The 27,174-nt window shown below is 36.4% G+C and overlaps 1 protein-coding gene across 2 annotated transcripts in view; it reads left to right on the plus strand.

The window, feature by feature from the left end:
• SEMA6D (semaphorin 6D) overlaps positions 1-27,174 on the plus strand; it is a 585,453-nt gene that overhangs the window by 47,838 nt on the left and 510,441 nt on the right. The window contains exon 2 of one of the 2 annotated variants that reach the window (XM_063652609.1): positions 6,962-7,019. The exons of the other annotated variant lie outside the window; for it this stretch is intronic. The gene's annotated coding sequence lies outside the window, so the exon portion shown is untranslated. The remainder of the gene's footprint in view (positions 1-6,961; positions 7,020-27,174) is intronic. 2 annotated transcript variants of the gene reach the window in all.

Below are 27,174 nucleotides of genomic sequence, written 5' to 3' on the forward strand. Positions count from 1 at the left end.
TGGCAACAGTGAATAGTGCTGTAATAAACATTTGTGGTGAATTTTTTGTGTGAATGGTTATCTTAGTTTTTATATACCTGGGAGTGGAATTGCTGGGTCATATGGTAACTCCATGTTGAAATTTTTGAGGAACTGTCAAAAGTGTTTTCTACAGTAGCCGTAGCAGTTAACATTCCCATCAGCAAGGTGTGAGGCCTGGAATTTCTCCATATCCTTTCTAGCTCTTGTTATTCTATGCGGGGAGGGTGTGTGTGTGTGTGTATTTTATTACAGCCAAGGTAGTGGGTATAAAATGGTATTTCATTATGGCTTTAATTGGCATTTCTCTAATGAATAGTAATTTTGAGCATTTTTAAAAATTTATTTTTTTCACACTATTGCTGGCTTGAAGATTGAACATCTTTTCATGTGCTTATTTTCCATTCATATACTTTGTTTGAAAAAATGACTGTTCAAACTCTGCACGTTTTTAAATTAGGTTTTTAGTATGATTATTGTTGAGCTGTAAGGGCTATTATATATTTTGGGTACTAGACCATCATCAGATATATGAAGTGCAGATATTTTCTTCCATTATGTGGGTTGTCTATCTACCTTCATAGTGTTCTTGGACACACACACACACACACACACACAAATTAATTATTATGAAGTTAAACTTGGTAATGTTTTTGTTTGCTGATTGTACGTTTGGTGTCATATTTAAGAAACCATTGCTTGATCTAATGTCATAAATATTTATACCTGAATTTCCTTCTAAGAATTTTATTATGCTCTCAGCTTTTGCATTTAGGTAATTAATCAATTTTGAGTTAATTTTTGTATATGCTTGAGTCTGGGGTCCAAATTCAAAGTTTTGCATGTGAATATCCAGTTGTTCCAGCAGCATTTGTTGAAAAGACTATTCTTTCTCAATTAAATGGTCTTGACATATTTCATTGAGAATCAGTTGATCGTAGGCATGGGTTTACTTCTGGGCTCTATTCCACTGATCTCTATGTCTGCTTTTATGCCTATATCACAGTATTTTGATTACTGTACTTTCACAATAAGTTTTGAAATCAAGAAATGTAAGTCCTTTAAACTTATTCTTTCTTTTCAAGATCATTTTGGCTATTTGGGAATTTTGAATTTTCATATGAATTTTAGAATTAGCTTGCCAATTTATGCAAAACAGCAATTAGCATTTCAGTAATGATTGCATTGTATCTGTCAATTTGGAGAGTGAGGCCATCTTAATGATATTGAGTCTTCCAGTGTATGAATGTGGGATGTCTTTCCATTTCTTTAATTTATTTCTACAACTTTTTTTGTAATTTTCAGTATTTAAATCTTTTACTTCATTACTTAAGTTTGTTCCTGGGTATTTTATTCTTTTTGATACTATTGTAAATGGGATCATTTTCTTAATTTTCTTTTCAAATAGTTTGTTGTTAGCTTATAGAAAAGCAGCTGATTTTGTATGTCGATTTTGTATCTTACAACTTTATTGAATTTATTTATTTATTAGCTTTAACAACTATATGGCGTTTTTGGGATTGTCTATATATATAAGATCAAGTCATTCACAGACAGATACTTTTACCTCTTCTTTTTCAATCTGCATGTCTTTTATTTCCTTTTCTTGTCGTATTGCATTAGCTAGGAACTCCAGTACAATGTTGAATACACGTGGTGAGAGAGGACATTCTTGCTGTGTCTCTGATCTTGCAGGGAAAGTTTCCAGGCCTGTTCTAGTGTCTGCTGCCTGAGAAAATGGATAACAGTTGGGACAAACAATATACCAACCAAAACTCTTGGGAGGAAAGGCTGGGAATGAGATGTTTTGGGAATAAGGGTTTTGAAAATGTCTGACGTATTTCTGGGATCTCAGTGGTCAAATGCAGTCCCAGACGCTCAGGAAAGACCTAAGAAGACCCAAAGCAATCACCTCTGGCAGACCTCTAGGCTCTGTGAAACCAGGATGCAAAGTCTAAGGCAGGGACTAATGCATTTATGCTTGTAAATATTATACATACATATATAAAAATATATATTATTTTAACATGTATTATTTCAGTAGCTTTTGGGATACAAATAGTTTTTGGTTACATGGATGAACCGTATAGTGTTGAAGCCTGAGATTTTTGTATACTTGCTGCTTGAGCAGTGTACATTGTACTCAATGTGTAATCTTTTTATTCCTCAGTCCTCTTTCACCCTTCCCCTTCATGAGTCTCCAATGTCTGTTATACCACTCTGTATGACTTTGCATACGCATAGCTTAGCTCCCACGTATAAGTGAGAACATATGGTATTTGATTGTTCATTCCTGAATTACTTCACTTGGAATAATGGCCTCCAGCTCCATCCAAGTTGCTGCAAAAGACATTAGTTCATTCTTTTTGTGGCTGATTAGTATTCCATGGTGTATATATTATCACATTTTCTTTATCCACTCATCAGTTGATGGGCACTTAGGTTGGCTCCGTATCTTTGCAATTGTGAATTGTGCTGCCATAAACATTCATGTGCAGGTGCATTTTTGATATAATGATTTATTTTCCTTTGGGTGGATACCCAGTAGTGGGATTGCTGAATTGAATGACAGATCTACTTTTAGTTCTTTGAGAAAACTCCAAACTGTTTTCCATAGAGATCAGATTAATTTACATTCCCACCAGCAGTGTGTAAGTGTTCCCTTTTCACCACATCCACCCAACATCTACTGTTTTTTGACTTTTTAATAATGACCATTCTGATTGGGATAAGGTGGTATCTCATTGTGGTTTAAATTGCATTTCCCTGATTAGTGATGTTGTACATTTTTCTCGTGTTTGTTAGCCATTTATATATCTTTTGAGAAATGTCTATTCATGTAATTTGCCCACTTTTTATGGGATTACTTGTTTTTCTCTTGCTGACTTGTTTGAGTTTCTTGTGGATTCTGGATATCAGTCCTTTGTCAGATACATAATTTGCAAATATTTTCTTCCATTTTGTGAGTTGTCTGTTTACTCTGTTGATTTTTTTTATTATGTAGCTTTTTAGTTTAATTAGGTCCCATTAATTTTTTTTTATTATGTTGCATTTGCTTTTGGGGTCTTAGTAATAAACTCTTTGCCTAGGCCAGTGTCCAGAAGTGTTTCCCCTAGGTTTTATTCTAAAATTTTTATGCTTTTGGGTCTTAAAGTCTTTGATCCATCTTCAGTTGATTTTTATAGATAGTGAGAGATGAGAATCCAGTTTCATTCTTCTACATGTGGCTATTCAATTTTCCCAGCATTATTTATTGGATTGGGTGTTCTTTCTCCGATTTATGTTTTCCTATGTTTTGTTGAAGATCAGTTGGTTGTAAGTATTTGTTTTTATTTCTGAGCTCTCTATTCTGTTCCGTTGATCTATGTATCCACCTTTATGTCAGTACCATGCTGTTTTGGTTACTATAACTTTGTAGTATAATTTGAAGTCAGGTAATGTGATACCTCCAGATTTGTTCTTTTTGCTTAGGATTTATGCTTGTAAATTGCTTTTGACAATGTTCCCTGGGGTAACAGCTCTAGTACTAGGCAATTTCCCAGTCAGGTTGATAAATACTGGCCTTTTGAGTGGGTCTTCCAGGGAATCATTACTACATAAGAATTCTTTGTTACTTTGTTACATTCTGCTCCCTCAGATATTGGTACCTGGAATGATGACTGTTATTTTCAAGACTGCTGTTGAGCTGGGTAGCAAGGGATAGGACTAGGGTAAATCAAAACACAAATTCCTGCTTCTTACAGAGAGTTAGCCAGTTTTTAGTTTGCATGCTTGTGTTAAAAATGTTATCTGGATTGCATCAATCTTTTGGTTAGATTCCAGAGTTCTGAAAAGGTTGATTCCAATAGTTTTGGCCAGATTTTTTTATTATTTTCAGGGAGGATCCTGTTCTTAGAGTCTTTTAATCTGCCATTTTCTATAACATCTTGGAATTGATTATTGAAGAACAAGATCTCCCCTTTCCTGGATAGCTTGATAAATGGATCACACCCACTGGGCATGTTTAGTCTGGCCAGAAGAAAGAGGATTCATGTCAGATTCTCTCTACCCCCATGTTGCCATATTTTTCCAGAGTCAATATAATAGAATTCTAAGTATTTAATATTATGACTCGTAGCATTTTATGTAACCAATATCAGTAATAATGCAATTAAAAAACGAATGCTAAATTTATACAGCAGTTTTAAAATGGTAACAATGGGGATGTATATTATCAGTTTATTTTTCTCCCTACCATACTGTGTAAGAGGGGTTTTTATTAACCTTCTAACATAAAGGATGAACAAAATTATGAGTAAATAATTCTGACTGTCTTCAAATGAATTCTGCTGTTGCTAGAGGTTATCAGAAAGAATAATTGATTGAGTGCATCCACTATAGATGTGGTTAGGCTAAGGGTCAATCACTTTCTATAAAAGGTAATAAGAAAATGCTGAGGAATTCTTTGCCTATCTTGGATATCAGCTAACATTTCCTTTAGGAAGGGGAAGAACATAGATTATGAAGCAACTTGGGCAAATAGCACTGGACTGGGATTCAAGATATAGTTCAAATCACTAATTCTATGTATAGCCTCTAAGGCTCTCTAAAGCTTAATTTTCGTATAATTTCTGAAGGGATTTGTTTAGGCCTAGGTTGCAAGCAAGTGACAATGACATTGCATCCTCCTGCTGGATAATGCTTGTGTTCTGTTGAATCAAATGGACACATACACAACAAGATTATCACCGACTTTTAGAATTTTTGTGTTCTTGAACAAGGTTTATCAGAGTTATTCAATGGCATTGGGTAGAATTAGCACCACCAATAGGAAGAAGGTTGAACTAGAAATAAGTCTAGCTGTACTATACAAAATCCTGGTCAAGTTCTCACTGTGGTCATACTTATTTTGGACTGCCAGAGCTAATGGAATTCCATACAAGGAATTTTATAAGTTCTATTACAGGTCTAAGAACATGGATAAGACATCTTGAGGCTCGCCATTTTACTTTACTGGTTCAATATGCAATAGTTATTCCACTTAAATGATCACACTGTGATTTTAGGATTGTCTGGCAAACCCCAGAGGAGTTCTATTTTGCCACGTTGGAAATGAGACTGTCATGATAAATGTTTCTAGTAATTTTTTTTCACTTATTCTTCTCTCAAATTGCACTATGTAGAGAGGCAAGAAGTAGTGTACAATGAGCAATGCACTATGACCGAAGGGATATGAGTGTTATTTTCAACTCTGCCTCTAACTCGGTGGCCTTAGCTACTTGAATTGGCTTGGTTGTCTGGGTCCTCCTCTATGAAATGGATTGGATCAGTGGCTTTGCAAGTGTGATGTGCAGAATTCAAAGGGCTCTGTGAAGTTGCTTTGGGCTGCTCTAGGGTGTGAGAGTAGGTCTGTATAGGTAGGACTCTACACCCCCTTTTAACTATGACCATTTTAATTGTTTGTTTTATATATTTGAGCCTCTGAGCACAAAAATCTTTGAGGGAAGATTCTGAGGCCCTGAAGATCTGTTTCTGGAAGACTGCTTCTACAAATCTCTTTTGCCCATTGTCACTGAACTCCATGTTTCTGACTTAAGCACAGCAAAACTGTACAACTTTAAAATTAATGCGAGTTCAACAAGTAGCAACCAAAGAACTAGCAGCACTCTTTAAGAAAGGTCAGTGGTTACAGGGAATTGTGGGATGGTACAGTGTATGGAGCATCCTTGTCAAGTGCGCATTTATTGGTAATGATGATGACACAAGTATTCTGACAGTAGCTAGATATTTTTGGTATATACATGTTCTTTTTCACTGTAGTGCATTTTTATTTTTGTCATATTTTGCCAAACAATAAATAATGACATCATTAATATTCATGAGAGGTTGCAGGAAGAAAATGTTGAGTTTGTTTTGCTTTCTGGGACACAAACCACTGAAGAGAATATGCTGTAAACTCGTCATTGGAGAATAAAATAGCAACAACAACAATAATGATCTACCTAATTCTCCAGGGCACACTAAAAGCACACAGAGTTGCGTAAACTCATTTATGAAAGTGAAACACATTGTAAGGCCCCATATTTCACCTTTATGTGCTTTGATTTGACCCCCCACCCCCCAGAGTATTCCTGAACCCATTCTAATTTTCTCACATATAGCAGAAACTTAAACTTAGATACAGAGCCAAAAGGGCTCCTTGGTACTATAATAGGAATTATATTTTGCTGCCAATATTTGTATTTTATCCAATAGATTGTGCTTTCCTTGGGGCCAAGGAATCTGTGTTCCCAAGAGTACCTAGCACAGTATTTTGCCCATAGTTGAAATTCAATACGTGATTGTCAAAGTGAAAAGTTAAGGGACGTTTAGACAAAAAAAAAAAAATCTAGGTCACAAAGGCATTTTTGCAGAACCCATGTAGATTTTCTGGCCTGAGTTTGCTGGCAGCCATGCTTAGGCTGGGACCAGTGGAAATGGGTCTAGAGCCTGCCTCAGAGTGGCCGACAAGTCATTTGAAGAATCAAGATGAGAACTTCCATTTCAAGCAACAGGGAAGGTGCTCCTCTCCTCCTTAAGGATTCATTGACACTTAGGAATAAATATGCAACTCAACTGAAACCTCCTTCAGTTTGCATACATGAGAAAATGATCACATTCTTCAGTACAACGATCTGTAAGCCACAGGCCATAGGCTGTTACTGCGCCACAGACCAGGTACCTGGCCACATAGCAGGAGGTGAGCGGAGGTCAAGGAGCTAGTGAAGGTTCATCTGTATTTACAGCCACTTCCCATTGCTCACATTACTGCCTGAGCTCTGCCTCCTGTCAGATCACATGTGGCATTGGAGTCTCATAGGAGCGTGAACCCTATTGTGAACTGCGCATGCAAGGGATCAAGGTCGTGGGCTCCTTATGAGAATCTAATGCCTGATGATCTGTCACTGTCTCCTGTCACCCCTAGATGGGACCGTGTAGTTGCAGGAAAACAAGCTCAGAGGTCGCACTTATTCTACATTATGGTAAGTTTATAATTATTTCATTATATATTACAATGTTATAAAAACAGAAATAAAGTGCACAGTAAATGTAATGCACTTGAATAATTCCAAAACCATCCCCCAACCCCACAATTTTTTCATGGTCTGTGGAAAAATTGTCTTCTACAAAACCAGTTCCCTGGTGCCAAAAATATTGGGGACAACTGCTTTAATAGAAATCTGACTTCCCAAATGCTTCCCTTATTATTCTAAAGAGCAGACAGGATTGAGAAACATGAAGATCTGGAAAGAATATGGGCTTTGGAGTCCAAGTCTTAGGTTCAAATCCTTCTGTGTCCACTGGCTGTCTCCATCATACTGAGTGTAGAGCAGTGCGTAAGAGCCTGGCTGGCTCTGTTACCATTGCATTGTGTGATTTTAGAGCTCTCTCTATATCAGTTTCCCATATGGTAGATGGGTGTAATACTAATACTTGCCTTATAGGGTTGTTGTGATGATTACAGAAGTTGTATGTGTAACACACGAGTAATATGTGATCAAGGACTTAGTTCCTGTCTCATTGTAAATTCTATACAAGTAATTTGTATTATTGTTGTTGTTATCTACCCAACTAAGCTTCAGTTACATCATCTGTAAATGGGGTGGTAATATTTATCTTTAAAAGTTATGTGAAGGTATAAAATGACATTTTAGAAGTCCTTGATATATCATAAATATTCAATAAATTTGAGCTTTTATTTGTATAACATGATTATTATCTATTTGGATCTCAGTAGTTGATAAAAGCCTGTTCTATACATACAGTAATTGGTCATCCTAAAAGAGAGGCACACAAGTGGTCTTACTATTCCCCAGTTGTCTATGTACCAGCTTTCTACCATGAATTGTTTCTCTCAGAAAGAAAAATTTGTTGGTCAGCTTGTTGGCATTTTACTACTGAATATAGGATTTAGGCTCAAGTAGACTTATAGGTTTTTGGCTTGATCTCTGAACGAGGACCTCTGATACAGAATCTGGAGTTTGATCATAATCATATCACTGAGAAAGGGTAAATTATTTTACTTCCCTGGCTTTCAGATTATTTTTAGGTAAAATGAAGGAACTATAATGGAGCTATGATGAAGATTGAATACCTGGTGCAGTAAAGCACTTAGTACAATACCTCTGGTTGCTTAGGAAATTTTATTTTCCTCCTTTCTTCATCTATAAAGTCAAGCCTTTTCACTAGATTTCCTTTTTAAGATCATTTCCAACTTCAGCATTTAGTCTCAATATGATTTTATACATCATGTGTTGGGATCTCCATGGAATTTTTGCATCTTGATATCTTATGTCATTAGAGGAATTTTAGTGCAACAAAACAGTACTCTAATGCTGTTGAATATTAACATTTATTTTCTTATGATTAGTTAAAATTAGATTGCCTTGACTATGCAGAAAAGGGCAAATATTTGAATCATGTACATAATGATTGGTATTTGCCAAAAATTCAAATTCATTGATTAATCAAGGCCAAACATTTTGAGATCATCCAAGGATCTAGAGAAATTAATCCCATTATATGAATATGTTTTCTTTGTAAATCCTACTGATGACTGTTTGGGGAAAATAGTATATTAAAACATAAATATGGTTCAGAGAGAAGTCTTTTAAGCCAAAACATTCTAAAAGGTTTTGCTATAGTGTCCATCCAGACATTCTGAAAGGCAGGTTAGATGTGTCATCCTTGTTTAACCACTGAGGAAATTAAAACACCAAAAAGAATGAGAGCTTCATCTATCTACTAGCAAGGAAGGGACCAAGCTGAGATTAGAATGCAAATGGCACTATTATCTAGACTTAAATAAAACAATGTGTAACCCAAAATATGTATTTACAAAATATTTCTAGAGTTAAATGACTCTATTGGAGTGTATTTTCCCACTTACTATTCAATATTCCATTCGCATTTAACTCTAGGAGACACTGTAAGAACCACAGAGTGTTAAACTTGGGGCTTGGGAATCAGAGTCCATCCTTGAATTTCACAAAAGAAACGACTGAAATCAAAAGAAGGCAAGATACAGGTGTTCGCATTTGCAGACCTGTGTGTAAGTGGTCACCACCTATGTGGTACAGAATGCGACATGTTTTTGTTGTTGTTGTTGTTTCGTTTTTGGTTTTTTTTTTTTTTTTTTTTTTTTCTTTTTCTTTTATTATTATTATTATTATTATTATACTTTAGGTTTTATGGTACATGTGCGCAATGTGCAGGTAAGTTACATATGTATACAAGTGCCATGCTGGTGCGCTGCACCCACCAACTCGTCATCTAGCATTAGGTATATCTCCCAATGCTATCCCTCCCCCCTCCCCCCACCCCACAACAGTCCCCAAAGTGTGATGTTCCCCTTCCTGTGTCCATGTGTTCTCATTGTTCAATTCCCACCTATGAGTGAGAATATGCGGTGTTTGGTTTTTTGTTCTTGCGATAGTTTACTGAGAATGATGATTTCCAATTTCATCCATGTCCCTACAAAGGACGTGAACTCATCATTTTTTATGGCTGCATAGTATTCCATGGTGTATATGTGCCACATTTTCTTAATCCAGTCTATCATTGTTGGACATTTGGGTTGGTTCCAAGTCTTTGCTATTGTGAATAATGCCGCAATAAACATACGTGTGCATGTGTCTTTATAGCAGCATGATTTATAGTCCTTTGGGTATATACCCAGTAATGGGATGGCTGGGTCGAATGGAATTTCTAGTTCTAGATCCCTGAGGAATCGCCACACTGACTTCCACAAGGGTTGAACTAGTTTACAGTCCCACCAACAGTGTAAAAGTGTTCCTATTTCTCCACATCCTCTCCAGCACCTGTTGTTTCCTGACTTTTTAATGATTGCCATTCTAACTGGTGTGAGATGGTATCTCATTGTGGTTTTGATTTGCATTTCTCTGATGGCCAGTGATGGTGAGCATTTTTTCATGTGTTTTTTGGCTGCATAAATGTCTTCTTTTGAGAAGTGTCTGTTCATGTCCTTCGCCCACTTTTTGATGGGGTTGTTTGTTTTTTTCTTGTAAATTTGTTGGAGTTCATTGTAGATTCTGGATATTAGCCCTTTGTCAGATGAGTAGGTTGCGAAAATTTTCTCCCATTTTGTAGGTTGCCTGTTCACTCTGATGGTAGTTTCTTTTGCTGTGCAGAAGCTCTTGAGTTTAATTAGATCCCATTTGTCAATTTTGGCTTTTGTTGCCATTGCTTTTGGTGTTTTAGACATGAAGTGCTTGCCCATGCCTATGTCCTGAATGGTAATACCTAGGTTTTCTTCTAGGGTTTTTATGGTTTTAGGTCTAACATTTAAGTCTTTAATCCATCTTGAATCGTTTTTGGTTTTGTTTTTTAACTCTGGAAGCTTGATTTTGTTTGCCTGGAGCCACAGTAGGGTTTGTTCTCTTCATCTCCTCCTCCCCTTTCTCTCCCCTAGCTGATTTCCATGCATTCTGGTTCCAAATACATTCTAAGGCCAAGTACATTGAAGAGAAATAATGCATACATGACCCAGAGTGGAGCTTAACTTAGATTGTCAAACCAACAGGGAGAGGAGAAAGAGAGGTAGGAAGTCAGGGAAGGAGGGAAGAAGAAAATGGTGGAAAAAAAAAAAACCTCTTAAAAATCAACCTGTGAAACAAAACACTGCTTGCCAAATATGTGTCTGGCTCCTGTGGACTTTCTAGTTCTGCCTGATTACACATTTCCCCAGTAGATTCCTGAATCTAAAAGAATTTACCTAGCTGAATGTAGGGGCAGGTTGGATAGAAAATTATGTTTAACACATGAATTTCCCTCCCTGTATTTCTGGCCCTTGTCCTTTGAGTTTCCTGGCAGAGTCAGGATTACCCAATCTGTACAAGCTTTGTGTAAAGGAAGGAACTTGAGTCTGGAGTAAGGCAGTCATGGGTATGAATTCCGGTTTTGCTATTTAGGACTTGTGTGGCCTTGGACAAGTCATTCGATCACTCTGGAATTTGAAACCCACCTTTAACATGGAATAAAGATAATTTCTTTTTTACAGTGTTCTGACTATAACAGATAATCTGTATAATGCCCTGAATCAAGGGCTATTCCAGATTAGGTACTTCATATTTACAAGGGATTACTATTAGTTGGTACAAAAGTAATTGCGGTTTTTGCCATTAAAAGTAATGGCAAAAATCACTATTTTAATATTTTTTTTAAAAACATGCACTTGGCTATTTTGAGGTATCAACCCATTTTTGCCTGATTATCTGAAATTACTGTCAGTAGTTTCTTTACCAAGGTTTTAAATGCAGAACAGCCACAGGATCCTCAAAGCTGAGCTGCTTAATCTGAATTTTCCTCCCAGTTGTTCCTTTGTGTTCTGCATAATACTTTGTAGACCTGGGTCAGGCTCAATCAAGTAAAACTTCATGCTAATGACTTAGGGTTGGTATGTGATGAAGAAGGAGCCATAGGGCATATGCATATGTATGAAAACTTGGGGGTCAGGCTTTTGTTAAATCTGCAAAAAACAGATATTGCATTAAACTACAAACTAATGACAGTTTGCTCAGGGGGTTGAAGGAGAAAATGTTATTGGTATCCTTATGGTCAACTATATGCAGGATTGGAAATATATCTCTTTTTAAATAATATTATTTCTGATTATAAAAGCAACCCCTGATCATTATACAAAATCTGGAAATTTTAAACAAGTAGAGGTGACTCTCATTAACAGGAGAATACATTACATTTTAGTACATAACTAGGTGAATGTACTATGCATAGTATAGATGTATACCTACTATGTAAACATTTCTTAGAGAACTGAGGTTAACCCCTATTATTAAACAGCTGTGGTCTATTACTAAAGCTGTTGGTCATAGTTTGTTTGAGGATGTACTAGCTCTATATTACATTCTTGAAACTTCACCGTGTATATGTTCAGCATCCTGGAAACACACACAATCATTTATATATATTCACAAAGCTATACTGAGCACTATTGCTTTGTGGGCTGCCTGAGAAGTTGGAATCTCCAAACCTAGTGGGTTTGGAATTTGAGAAGCCAACCAGTGAGAAATACAATTTTAGTACAAAAGGTGGAAGAGGATTTGAAGTAGAAGAAATAGCAAACAGTAAAACCTAGACTAGGAAAGTTCACTGTTGCGCATACCCAGACTTCACTCTCAAAATCTCCTTGCATCTCACAGCATCAACCCATGAACTGGTTATTTGTGTCCCAATATAACTTCTTACATCATCATTATCTGTGTTAGATTTTAAGAGCCCAGGAGGCAAGAATTGGGGCAATTTGACTTTTTCATAATACCATGCAGAAATTGAAAAAAAATGGCTTGTAATGATTTTATCGGAACCCAGCCCTTTGGGGAGTATTGATTTTAACTTGAATAGTTACGTGGTAGGAAGATAATGGAAGTTTTCATTAGGCAAATTCAAGTCAGTATTGTTTTGTTCAATATAAAACAGACAATAATAATTAGGATTTAAGACACACCAGGAAATAAGAAAAAGTGGCAGAAAGTGTTTTTACTGCTCTGTGTACAATGCCTTGATATGGAAAACGATTTTAAATGGCAGAGCATAATAAAGTGGAGATCTCTGGTGTGTGAGTTTTAAGCTCTAGCAACTGGTGTTTTCTTGGGAAAAGAAAGCAATAGATATGTTGAGTGTTCTTGTTGAGTGCACTTGTCCAGTACTTGTAGAAGGACAGAATTTCATTAATCTGCTCATTCATTTATTTTTCATGAAAATGATTGTTGAACACCTACCATGTTCTAGACTGCATTCTACATGCTATGGATATAGCAATGGACAAAATTTGGCAACAGTCCTTGCATGGAGTTTACAATCTCAGTGGGGAAGGTGGAAAATAAACTAAATATATAATATGATATCAGGTAGTGATAAGTGGTATAAATAAAAATAAGGCAGGGAAAAGGTTGGAGAGTATGTGGTTGTGCTAGTTTAGATAGCATATTTGAATGAAGGAGAGAGAAGAGTCAACAGTAACCTAAGGAAAATGAACCTTGGGGGCACTGACCAAACATTGGGAAGGGCCATAAGAAGAGCTGAGGAACTTTGTGCTCAGAATAGAAAGGTCACAGCATGGGGGAGTATGAGTGGCATGGACTTTAGAATCAGGTAGATCTGTATTTGAATCTTTTCCATTGAGCAAGAACTTTGTGACTTAGGCCAAATTAGTTAAACTCTGTGAGTCTCTGTTTCATCATTTGCAAAGAAGAATATCTTTTCTTCAGGGCTACTAAGGATTAGTCATGCATCAAAATGGATAAGCTTAGTTTTCATTCTAATATCCTCAGCCCATTTCTTGATTATAAGCATGCATTATAAAGTACCTTACAGATATGATCTCATTTAACCCTCAGAACAATGTTGTGATAAATAGTATTATTACTCTCTTTATACAGATGTGTGAAAACTTAGGCACAGAGAAGTAAAGTTACTTGTCCAGGTTTGTACAGTTAAGTGATAGTGTCATGTTTAAATGCCCAAGGAACCTGACCCTGTCATCCAAGCCTTTAGGCACTAAACCTGCCTGCCTACCTGCCACAGCATTTTATTTTTAATAACTTCAACTTTTATTTTAGATTCAGGGGGTATATGTGCATGTTTGATACGTGGGTATATTGCATGATGCTGAGATTGAGGATACAAATGATTCTGTCACCAGATAGTGAGAATAGTACTCAACAGTTAATTTTTCAACCCTCTACCCACTCCCGTCATCCCCCTCGCAGTAGTTCCAGTATCTGTTGTTGCTATCTTTATGCCCATGAGTAACCAATGTTTGGCTCCCACCTATAAAAGAGAACATGCAATATTTGGTTTTCTGTTTCTGCAATAATTCGCTTAGGATAATAGCCTCCACCTCTATCCATGTTGCTGCAAAGGACATGATTTTGTTTTTTTTTTTTTTTTGATGGCTATGTGGTATTCCATGGTATATACTTACCACATTTTGTTTATCCAATCCAATATTGATGGGCACCTAGGTTGATTCCATGTTTTTGTGAATGTGTATAGTACTGCAATCAATATACAAGTGCATGTGTCTTTTTTGTGGAGTAATTTATTTTTCTTTCGGTATATACTCAATAATTGGGTTTCCGGGTCAAATGGTAGTTATGTCTTAAGTTCTTTGAGAAATCTTCAAACTGCTTTCTACAGTGGCTGAGCTAATTTACAATCCCTCCAACAGTGTATAAATGTTCCCTTTTCTCCATAGCCTTTTTAATAGTAGCCATCCTGATGGACTTTACTGTCCTCAGTTATGAAGTGAAGGCACTGGAAGAGATGGTCCCTCAATACCATCCATTCTTGTGTTCTCTGATCTATGGGCACAGTGAGGAAGAAGTAGGTGTTATCTGAGAAGCAAGTCAGAACTCTCAGATGGGGCCAGAATATAGTTATTTGTAAATGTCAGCTTCTGGCTACAGCACAGAATGATCTAGAGCATCTGGACATCTGTGCTAGTAAGGAAGATGTTCTACTGTTATGTATCCGTTTTATTATTCACAATCTCTTTCATGAACCTGCCAATTTTCTGCATGCTAAAACATGGAGTATAGTTTGGTGTGGACAAATTGGTGATCTTTGTGATGCTTATTCTGAAATTTTGATCCTCTTGTTTTCAGAGATCTGTTTGTATCCTGAATATTAAATACAAAAAGGTGAGAGAGGATTCTAAGCATAAGAAATTGCAAACACAGAGAGTAAATATCCATCAAGAAAAAAATACTTGTGTACAGATAGCAGTAGTGGAATGGTGTGAGTGGAGAGGATAAGGACACAGGGACATCACAGAATTTAAAAAATCATAAACATGCTTCGTGGGAATGGAAAAGTCATGAGAATCTGAAGCTTCTTTCAGGGGTCAGATGGTTTCTCACCACCTTTCCCCTGTCTTTCGGATATATGCTCCTCTCTCAAGTATACATGAACTTTTAGCAGCCTTTTATAATGCTTTAAAGAAACAAGGCTGCCCTAGTCTGGGTCCTAGCAGGGAACAAATTTACCCCAGACTGTTAAAATAAAAAATGTATAGTGAGTGACTACTAGCAGAGGTGTTGGCAGCATTAAGTGAATAAGCAAGGGATAGAGATGCTTCCAGAAACAAGCAACTAGTGGGGAGCCATGGGTGTCTCTGAGAGTGAAGGGGTAAAGAGAGAAAACGTAGGATTATTAGAGCCTAGTTGGAGCTGGATGCTTGAAGGAGGAAGATTCAGCCAGTGGGAGCTAAAGCATGAGGGACACAAGTACAGCCTACAGTACAGGGCTGAAGGAGGGAGGGATCAGGGAAGAAATCCACCCATTATCTTATATCTTTGTAGACTAGAAGTTCAACATAGTCATAGCCAAGGTGTCCAACAGGGTTGCATTCCTTTCTGATGATTCCAGGGGAGAATCCATTTCCTTGCTTTTCCAACTTCCGGAAACTACTTACATTCCTTGACACATGGCCCTTTCCTACATCTTCGTAGCCAGCCATGCAATAGAGTTGAGTCCTCTGACCCTTCTCCCATCATTGCGTCTCTTTCTCTGACCACAGCTGGGAGATGTTCTCTACTTTTAAGATTGCATGTAAGTACCTTGGGTCCACCCAGATAATCTAGGAAAATCTCCCTAACTCGGTATTCTTAACTCTAATCACATCTGCAAAGTTGCTTTTGCCATTCTGAGAATCAGGGCATGGACATCTTTTGTGGGCCGTTATTCTGCCTACTATTGCAGTCTCCTTGTGAGGGGATTTCCTCACGAGGCACATAGTAGGACAGACAGGGAGAAAACGGGTCTGGGTTTGTGGTGGCCAAATGACGAATAGCCAGCACAAAGGCAATTTGACATCTATTTCTCATCTCTAAAATGTACAAATAGGTTGAACTTGGTTAATTTTAATGTTATCAATCTATTGACTTTCATATTTATTCAGTTGTTACTTGACCACCTATTATATAACTAGACCTTTGCTAACTGCAAGTAGAAAAACTACACTAGAAATATAAGATCCAGTCTTTAGTCTGAGAAGTGTGTATCATCTAACTAGGTCAAGGGCTGTTAGACCTGAAATGACTAATAAGAGATTGAGGCCTGAGGTATTGGAGGAATGAGGAGGAATGAGGAGAAAAGGGAGACGAGAAAGTTCTGTGGGAATCATGGAAGGTATTTCATGCAGGTTATTTAAATTCATCTGAATCCTGAAGCACGATTAGGATTTGGGTTGTCAGAAGGGAGAAAACATTCTGACAATCTAGAAAAAGAAAGCAAAAAATGCTGGAATGAAAGTATGAAATTTGCATATATTGTTCCTCCTATATAGCAAAAGTGAAAAAAAAACCTGTCATCCATTAAATGGCAGTCATGCTCATAAAAATGTATAGGAGCCTACGGAGTATCATTAAGTTTAAGAAAATATGATTTTACATGAATTACTTAGGAATTATATTGAATATTCACTTCAGCTGACAGTGGAACTATAATAGTCATCACTGATAAACATACTCTTATTTGTTTTTTTATCTATCTTCTATAAATCCATAAATACTGGCTTTTTTTCTTTGTCTCATTTGACAGTGCTTAATTTCTTCTAGTTCCCAAACTTCTAGTCTTTGTGCATGTGTGTGTGTCATATTTGATTCTAAATATATGAGAAAAAATAGTCTAACTCTAAAAATTCCATCAGTCACTTTACCATTTGTGAGATTATCAGACCGTGTGGGGTCAACTAGTTTTTAATAACCCAGAATGTTTGCAGAGGGTAGTGAGCTGGAAACTGTGTCAGACTTGAGGGTCAAAAGGCAAGGGAAGGATTTTTAGTCCCCTCCATTGACTGTGGGGATGTGGACCTCCTAACCTCAGGTTCAAATCTATAAAACATGTAAAATAATGACAGAATTAATATGAGAAGGAAGTGGTTCACAGTAATGACATTACTCCAAAAAATTCAAAGTACCTTATAAATATATGGTAGTCAGCCAACTGAAGCATCATTACCTAAACATAGCCATGAACCCAGTGGAACCCAAAAATAGTTGTCAAAATATCAGCCCAATGAAAATCAGAGACAATTCATTCTTATTTATTCTTAAATCAAAAAAAAGCTAAGTTCCCCATTTTCTAAGCTTTATCAACTTAGAAGCAAAAAAATTAAAAACTATTCAGGAAAGACAACAGCTGTTATCCAACAAAGCATTGTATCTCATTATCAGGAAACAAATGAGAAAAACATTAATGAAGAAAACACGCAAAAGTAATGAAAGACAGATACCTGTGGGATTAGGGAAAACCCAGCATTCATGGTCATTCCCTGTCCTACAGAAAGCCCAATTTACCCCAAAGTGCCCAGAAGACAGCACTGTTTATATGTACTGGAATAATGAATATTTGTAAAGATTACATTAAATTACACAGAACGGTTAAATTATGTTTGCTATAATTTGCCTAAGACAACAGAGATATACCTAATATATTCTAAAGAGATATTAATTCTAAATGATTAAAATTTTAATGACATTGGGAGTCTTCTGCCGTTTTTTGGAAAACTTAGCTCTCAGATACTTAGAGTTTTATTATATTATTCCACTGATTTACAATGTAGAATATCAGACATGACAACCATTCGTGTGCCTGACACCCTAATAATTACAGAGTTGAGTAAGAGATAACAGTGGCCTCCAAATTCTAGGGATCCTGTCACTTCTCTTGGACCATTTTGGCTGGCTTTGGCTTTAGAACTGGGGAACCTCAGTGGCATTACCAAAGTTGAGCAGCTTTATCACATGGACGCTTAATAACAGTTACCAACTTCTGAAGCTTCAGTTAACAGTGGACTAGGCCAGGCATGGTGGCTCACGCCTGTAATCCTAGCACTTTGGGAGGCTGAGGCGGGTGGATCACCTGAGGTCAGGGGTTCAAGACCAACGTGGCCAATATGATGAAACCCCATCTCTACTAAAAATACAAAAATTAGCCGGGCATGGTGGTGCATGCCTGTAATCCCAGCTACTTAGGTGGCTGAGGCAGGAGAATCATTTGAGCCCAGGAGGCAGAGGTTGCAGTGAGCCAAGATCACGCAACTGCACTCTAGCCTGGGTGAGAGAGTGAGACTCCGTCTCAAAAACAAACAAACGAACAAACAAAACCAGTGGACTAGCTGTGCTCTAGGACCTTATAGTTGGCATGCCTCATGACAGTTCACCTGTATTACTTATAGTTCATTTGCACTCTTATTAAATATTCATGAGTGCCTAGTCTCTGCAGGGCTCCGTGTTAGGCCCTGGGGATGCAAAAATGAATGGTGGGATAACCTGAAAACAAAATCATGTTTTTTTTTCTGTGAATTCCTCATCAACCACCCCCCTACTCTCAACCCACCCCCCATGCTCCAAGAAGTTAAGGGAGATGGGAGTGTCCTGGGTTCTAGGGTTTCTTATGTTCTAAGAAAAGGTTCAAATACTTGTGATTCAAGGAAGCACAAGGATAGGCTGTGGACTAGGAGCCTAAGTGTGCTGAATCTATTTCCCAGAAGGTGAAGGAACCAGAGAAAGGATGTGGGAAGAGGCAGCATAGAATAGGTGGTGGCTAATCTTGAGAAACATGGTGAATAAAGGTCCTTAGCTAAAGGAAGCATGGGGAAAAATATTCTGTGAGAAGATGGGTTCTTGCCTTTTCTAGGACTGTTTGAATTTGGTTAATAAACCTCTCAGCTACAAGCTCAGAGGAGTAAAAACAGACCACTTCCCACATTTCCAGACAGTCTAACATCTTGGGACTATCAAACAATTCTGGGCCAGTGACAGTCTCGGCAGGCACCTAGTGAGGATTTGGAAGAAGATTTAATTTGAATTTAAAACACAAAATAAGGTGGTATTTCATCTACCTCAGAGTTATGAAACAGATTCATGTTCATTACAAGTGACCAGGTCATGGATCCTGCTCTAGAGGAGCTTGTGGTCTACAAGGATCATTTCTACAAAATAAAACTAATCACTCTGTCAGACTTTTACTGGCAGGTTTTCTAACGTTCACAATAATCCTGAAACACAGGAATGATTGTCTGTATTTTGTAACTAAAGGAACATCCACTATGATATATCTATTAATGGGAATGGATACAAGTCACAGAAGTAGCACAGAACAAGACACGACATACTGTGCCATGGAGCAACCTAACTCTCTGGGATGTCTAAACTTAGAGCATTAAAAGAGAGAGAGAGAGAAAGAGAGGGAGAGGGAGGGAAGGAGAGAGAGAGAAAGAGAAAAAGAGAAAGAAAAAGAAAGAGAGAGAGAAAAGAAAGAAAGAAAGAACCTTTAGCAAATCCTGAAAGAAAACACCTTTGATTGCTATTGTGGAGGAATGACTCTATTGTGTATATTTGTTTAAAAACTTTCTTTACGTAATTTTTCGAACATTTGGAAATTGTATAAAATGAGTGACAGCTCCTTTAAATAGCAATTGCTATCACTAGCCCTCAGTTTAACTGAATGTTATCTTTAAGAAGTGAAAGGAGTAAACAGTTTCTGCTGTGACTGAAAGGTCTGCCGTGGAAAGTGGAATGAACCACCCCAGATTGAGAGCTGAGGACCAGAGGGGACAAAGGTCACTGCGTGGGGCTCTCTTCTGTCACATGCCGAGTGCTATTTGACGCAGTTGTGGAAACTCTAGCATGAATAGTTGCCATGTTTTCACCTTAGAAATTTTCCAGTTACATTTTCAAAAAGTTGGAAGGGTGACATGCAGCGAATCCTTTATCTGGTTCATAATGTAGAAAGATACGATTTTAAATAATTAATGCATTAAAAGGTTTTGGCACCTTGCTTCACATTTGCTTTTTATTTCCATCTTGAAGCATCAGATCAAAGCTACCTAAGATCTGTCTTTGAGAGAGCAGTTCCCAGAGGTAGCAGGTACAAAGGGATAGGTCAAAAGGTGCCAGAAACCCCCAATACAAGAAAAATTGCAAATAAAAGTAGTCAGAAACCTTTCCTTTATGAAAAACAGATTTCTGTAAGATAGACTATAGCAGTTCACAATTCTAGCCTCCTTCTGAACTGTAGCCATCCTTTCTACAATGTTCCTAACATAAAGGTTTTCCTGCCTCTGCTTGAACTCATCCTTTGTGAGGCAGATTCGTCATCAGGAAATCTGTATCTGTCGCCATGTAAGTTCTACTTATGAGTCTTGTTTCTAGAGCATAGCTATAATATCTACTCTAACTTCTATATGAAAGCCCTTAAATAATTTAAAGATGACTGTGATCCTTGTTCCCAAATACTTTAATTTAGGTTTCCTCAAACATGTCATATTGGCTGTTCTCTTCTGGATGTGCTACCATTTCCAATTTCCATCCTAAATCATGTATAAGGGACTCAAGATCTCTGACTCAGTTAGTATAGTAGAATTATTGCTTATTTTGTTATTTATTTTTATTTTCAAATTAATGACTGATCTTTTGAATAACACATTATGAAAGTTCAAGTCATCCAAATAAATACAAAGAAAATAGCAACAACTGTACCTATAAAATATATCTCAGCAATGTCTACTTATTTTCTTCTGTATTTGTTATTATAGCTATTCTGATAGGTAGGTAGTTTTATTTTGGTTTAAATTTGCATTTCCCTGATTATTAAAGATATTGAACCTCTGTTCATGTGTTTATTAATATTTGCCATTTGTATATCTTCTTCAGTAAGTATCTGTTCATATATTTTATTCACTTTCTAATTGGATTTAAAAAAATTATTATTGAGTGTTGGGATTTCTTCATTTTAATTTTAATTTTGTTTATAATTGACATAATAATTGTATATGTTTATGCTATATAGTATGATGTTTCAATACATGTGGACATTGTAAAGTAAGCAAATCAGGGCAGTTAGCGTGTCCATCACCTCAGACCTTTATCATCTCTTTGTGGTGATAACTTTCATGATTTACTTTTCTAACTATCCTAAAATACACAACATACTGTTATGAGCTATACTCACCCTACTATGCAATAAAACGTTAGAACTTACTCTTCCTATCTAACTGTTACTTTGTACCCATTGACTTACCTCCTTTACTCCCCTCTCTCCACCCCTCCGCAGCCTTTAGTAACCACCACTCTACTCTGTAGTTGCATAAGATCAACTTTCCTAGATTCCATATGTATGTGAGATCATACAATTTTGGTCTTTCCGTGTCTGACTTATTTCACTTAACATTATGTCCTCTGGGTTTATCCATGTTATCACAAATGACAGGATTTCACACCCTTGTATAGCTGAATAGTATTCCATTGTGTATATATGCCACATTTTCTTTATCCATTCATTCATTCATGGACACTTGTTGATTTCATCTCTTTGCTGTTGTGAATAGTGCTGCAATAAATATGGGAATGCAGGTATCTTTATGACACACTGATTTCAAATCCTTTGGATATATATGCAGTAGCAGAATTACTGGGTCATATAGTAGTTCTATTTTTAATTTTTTTTTAGGAATCTCCATACTGTTTTCCATAATGGCTGTATTAATCTACATTCCCACACCAACAGTCAAGGATTCCTCTTTCTCCACTTCCTCACCAGCATCCTTTATTCCCTGACTTTATGATAATACCCATTCTAACTGGGGTGAGGTGATATTTCACTGTTTTGATTTGTATTTACCTAATGATTAGTGATTTGTATTTGTATTTACCTAATGATTAGTGATTTACCTAATGATTATTTACCTAGCGATCAGTGATTTTGCTATTGAGCTTTTTGAGGTCCTTATACATGCTGCATGTTAAACTCTGTCAGATGCATAGTTTGCAAATATTTTCTCCCATTTTGTAGGTTGTCTCTTTGCTTTGTTTATTGTTTCCTTTGCTATGCAGAAGCTTTTTGCTTTGATGTAATCCCATTTGTCTCTTTTTGCTTTTGTGGCCTGTGCTTTTGTGTTCCTATTCAAAACAATACTCACCCAAGGAAATGCCATGAAGCGTTTCCCAAGTGTTTTCTTTCAGTAGTTTTATAGTTTCAAGTCTTACATTTAAATATGTAATTGATTTTGAGTTGATTTTTGTATACGGTAAGAAATAAGGGTCTAGTTTCCTTCTTTTGCATGTGGATATCCAGTTTTCCCAGCACCATTTATTGAAAAGACTGTCTTTTCCCCAGCATATGTTCTTGGCACCTTTGTCAAAAATAATTTGGCTGTGGATTTTTCTGAGTTCTCTATTCTATCCTGTTGGTCTGTGTGTCTGATTTTTTTGTGCCAGTACTATGCTGTTTGGGTTACTGTTGCTTTCTAGTATATTCTGAAGTCAAGTAGTGTGATTCCTACAGCTTTTTTCTTTTGTTCAAGATTGCTTTGGCTATCCGAGGTCTTTTGTGCTTCCATACGAATTTTAGGAGTGTTTTTCCCATATCTGTAAAGAATGTCGTTGATACTTTGACAGCAAATGCACTGGATCTGTACATCACTTTGGGTAGTATGGACATTTTAATGATATTAATTCTTTCAATCATTGAACATTGAATATCTTTCTATTTCCTTATGTCCTCTTCAATTTCTTCCTTCAGTGTTTAATAGTCCATGGTTAAATTTATTACTAGGGTATTTTTTTTATGTGTGTAGCTATTGGAATTACTTTTATTTCTTTTTGGGCTGTTTCATTATTGGTGTTTAGAAATGCTACTGATTTGTGTATGTTGATTTTGTATTCTGCCACTTTCTTGAATTCATTTATTAGTTATAATAGTTTTTGGTGAAGTCTTTGAGATTATATATATATACACACATATATAAGTGTGTATATATAGATGTGTATATATATGTATATATGTGTGTGTGTATATCTGTCTATCTATCTATCTATCTATGATTGTATTGTCTTAAAACAGGAACAGTTTTACTTTCTCCTTTCCCATTTGGATGCCCTTTATTTCTTCCTCTTGCCTAATTGCTCCGGCTGGCACTTCCAGTACTATGTTGAATGAAAGTGGTAAGAATGGACATCCTCATCTTGTTCTAGATCTAAAGGGAAAAGCTAAAATCTTTTGATATTAGTTGTGTGTTTGTCATATGTGAACTTTATTGTGTTGAGGTGTATGCTCCTTCTGTACCTAATTTGTTGAGTGTTTTTGTAGTGAAAGATGTTGAATTTCATTGAATGCTTTTTCTGCATCTATTAAAGTGATCGTATGGTTTTTGCTTTGATTCTGTGAATGTGATGTATCATGTTTACTGATTTGCCCATTTTGAATCATCTTTGCATCTCTGGGATGAATCCCACTTGGCTGTGGTGAATAATCTTTTTAATGTGCTGTTGGATTTGATTTGCTAGTATTTTGTTGAGGATTTTTATGTCTGTGTTCATCAGGGATATTGACCTGTGGTTTTGTGTGTGTGTGTGTCCTTGTCTAGTTTTGGTACCAGTGTAATGCTAGCCTTGTAGAATGAGTTTTGAAGTATTCCCTCTTCTTGATCTTTTTGGAAAAGCTTAAGAAGAATTTGTATTAATTCTTCTTTAAATGTTTGGTAGAACTCAGTAGATATGTACCATCAGGTTCTTGGCTTCTATTTGATGGGAGAATCTTGATAACTGCTTCAATCTTGTCACTTGTTATTGCTCTATTCAAGTTTTTTATTTCTTTATGATTCAATCTTGGTAGGTTGTATGTGCCAAGGAACTTACCAGTTTTTTCTAGATTTTCCAATTTGTTGATATACAGTTGTTCATAATAGTCTCTTGTGATCGTTGTATTACTGTGGTGTCAGTTTTAATGTTTCCTTTTTCACCTTTAATTTTGTAAATTTGAGTCTTCTCTCTTTTTTTCTTAGTGTAGCTAAAAGATGTGTCAATTTTACTTATTTTTTTTAAAAAAACTCTTTGTTTCATTGATCTTTATTTTTTTAAATCCCTATTTTGTTTATTTTTGCTTTGATCTTTGCTATTTTTCTCCTTGTACTAATTTTGGATTTAGCTTGTTCTTGTTTTTCCAGTTCCTTGAGACATAACATTAGGTTATTAGAGACCTTTCTACTTTTTTGATATAGGAGATTTCTTTATATATTTTGATATTAGTCATCATATATGTGTATTGTAATTATTTTCTTCCAGTCTGTAGTTTGTCTTTTTATCCTCTCAATGTGATTTTTCACAGAGAAAAAGATTATTAAAAATTTATCAAAATAGTTTTTAATTGTATCACTTTTTCTCTTTATGGATTATTCATTAAGTGTAAAGTATAAAAATTCTTTGAATAGCCCTAAATCTCAAAGTTTATATTGTGCTTATCTCTAAAAGTGTTATAATTTTGTTTTACGTACATGTCTGTAATCTATTTCAAGTTAATTTTTCTGTAAAGTTTGAGGTTTTGATTGAGGTTCATAATGAACCTGTTACCAATGGATATCCAGTTGCTCCGGCAGCCATTTATTGAAAAGGCTATCTTTGCTCTCTTGAATTGCTTTTTCACCACTCTAAAATATGAGTGGAGCATTTTTTGTATAGGTCTATTTCTGAGTTTCTTAGTCTGTTCCATTAATCTATGTGTCTGTTTCTCTACTAACACCATAATATCTTGATTACTGTAGCTATATAATAAGCCTTAATATTGGGTAGAGTTATTCTTTTCACATTATTCCTCTCTGTCAAAATTGTTTTAGCTATTTTAGGGCAGGGGTCTTACCATATACATTTTAAAATAACCTTGTCTCTTACTAAAAGAAAAAAAATTTCAAAAATGTACTGAGATTTTGATAGAAGTTGCATTAAACCTGTAGATCAACTTAGGGAGTATGGACATACTATGTTGAGCTTTCCGATCCATGAATATGGTATGCCTTTCAGTTTATTCATGTTCTCTTTCTTTTATTATCAGTTTGTAATTTTCTGTATACAGGTCTCATAACAGTTTTGTTAAGTGTATACTTATGTACTACATATTCTTTGGAGCAGTTACAATTTTTCAAAAATTACACTTTCCATGTGCACATTTTTAGTATATAGAAATTCTGTTGATTAATGTGCTGATCTTGTATTTTGTGACCTTACTGAAAGCATTTAATAATTCTAGGCCAGGTGCGGTGGCTCACACCTGTAATCTCAGCACTTTGGGAGGCCGAGGTGGGCAGATCACGAAGTCAGGAGTTCAAGACCAGCCTTACCAACATGGTAAAACCCTGTCTGTACTAAAAATACAAAAATTAGCCGGGCTTGGTGGTGCATGCCTATAATCCCAGCTACTCAGGAGGCTGAGGCAGGAGAATCGCTTGAACCCGGGAGGCAGAGGTTGCAGTGAGCTGAGATTGTGCCATTGCACTCCAGCCTGGGTGACAAAGTGAGACTCTGTCCCAAAAAATAAAAATAAAATGAAAAATTCTAAAATGTTGTGTATACATTTATTTGAAGTTTCTATGTATTACATCATGTCATTTGCAAATCAGAACAACGTGATTGTCTTTCCAATCAATATGATTTTATTTATATTTCTTACCTTGTTATACTGTCTTGACCTTTCAGTATTAGGTAGAATAACAGTGAGGAGAACAGAATTCTTTTTTTTTTTTTGAGACAGAGTCTCACTCTGTCACCCAGGCTGGAGTGCAGTGGTGCAATCTCAGCTCACTGGAAGCTCTGCCTCCCGGGTTCATGCCATTCTCCTGCCTCAGCCTCCCAAGTAGCTGGGACTACAGGTGCCCACCACCACGCCCAGCTAATTTTTTGTATTTTTAGTAGAGACAGGGTTTTACCATGTTAGCCAGGATGGTCTCCATCTCTTGACTTCGTGATCCACCCGCCTTGGCCTCCCAAAGTGCTGGGATTACAGGCGTGAGCTACCATGCTCAGCCAATTCTTTCCTTTTTCTTTAGGTAGGAACTTCAATTATTGATTTGAAACTTTCCTCATTTCTAATGTAAGCCTTTTGTGTTACCAGTTTCCCTCTCAGCACTGCTTAAGATACATATCACATATTTTGATATGTTCTATTTTCATTTGAACTCAGTTATATGTGTATTCAATAGACTTTTTCTTTGAACTATAGATTATTTAGAAGTGTGTTGTTTAGAGGTTTTCCTGTTGTCTTTCTGTCATTGGTTTCTAGTTTGATTCCATTAAGGCTGGGGAACACAATTTGTATGATTTCAATTCTTTTAAATTTGTGAAATGTGTTTTTTTAGGATAGGATATGGGTCTATTTTGGTAAATGTTACATGAGAACTTGAAAAAAAAATCCTGTGTCCTCGGCAGTTTGGAAGTGGATTGTTCTATTTATGTCAGTTAGATTCTGTTGGTTGATTGTGTTCTTCAGATCATCTGATTTTTCTGCTGAAGAAGAGTGTTAATGTTCCCAACTATAATTGTAGATTTGTCTGTTTCTCCTTTCAGCTTATCAGTTTATGCTTAATGTATTTTGAAGTTATGTTTTTTAGTGTATACACATTTAGAATCATTATATTTTTATTGATTAATCATTTTATTATATTTATCTCTAATAAATTTCTTTCCTCTGTAGCCTACTTTATTGGATATTAATACAGCCACTTGAGCATTTTTGATTAATGTTTATATATCTTTCGCCATCTTTTTGATTTGAAGTAAGCTTTCCATGCTTCACTTAGGGTGGGAAATTTTAAATATCAGAGCTTTCTTTGTTAGCAGCATATAGTTATGCAATTTATTTAAATCTGCAATGCCAATCTTTTTTTGATGGATGTGCTTAGACCACACATTTAAGATAATTATTAATATGTTAGAACCGAATGTGTTTTGATGATTAGTTTTTATGTGTCAATTTGACTGAATTAAGAGATGCCCAGATAGGTGGTTAAAACATTATTTCTGGGTGTGTTTGTGAGGTTGTTTCCAGAAAAGGCTAGCATTTGAATCAGCAGACTGAGTAAAGAAGATAAAGATAATACTCGTCATGTGTACAGGCATCATCCAATCTGCTCAGGACCCAAATAGAACAAAAAGGTGGAGGAAGAGTGAATTATGTCTCCCTCCTTGAGCTGGGACAGCCATCTTTTCATGCCCTCAGATATCAGATCTCCTGGATCTCAGTACTTTGGTCTCTAAGACTTATAGTAGTATTATCACATGCCCTACCCTGTCTGACCCCCTCTCCAGTTCTCAGGCGTTTGGACTC

This window comes from Pongo pygmaeus, chromosome 16 (genome assembly GCF_028885625.2).
Source record: "Pongo pygmaeus isolate AG05252 chromosome 16, NHGRI_mPonPyg2-v2.0_pri, whole genome shotgun sequence".
Taxonomy (NCBI): domain Eukaryota; kingdom Metazoa; phylum Chordata; class Mammalia; order Primates; family Hominidae; genus Pongo; species Pongo pygmaeus.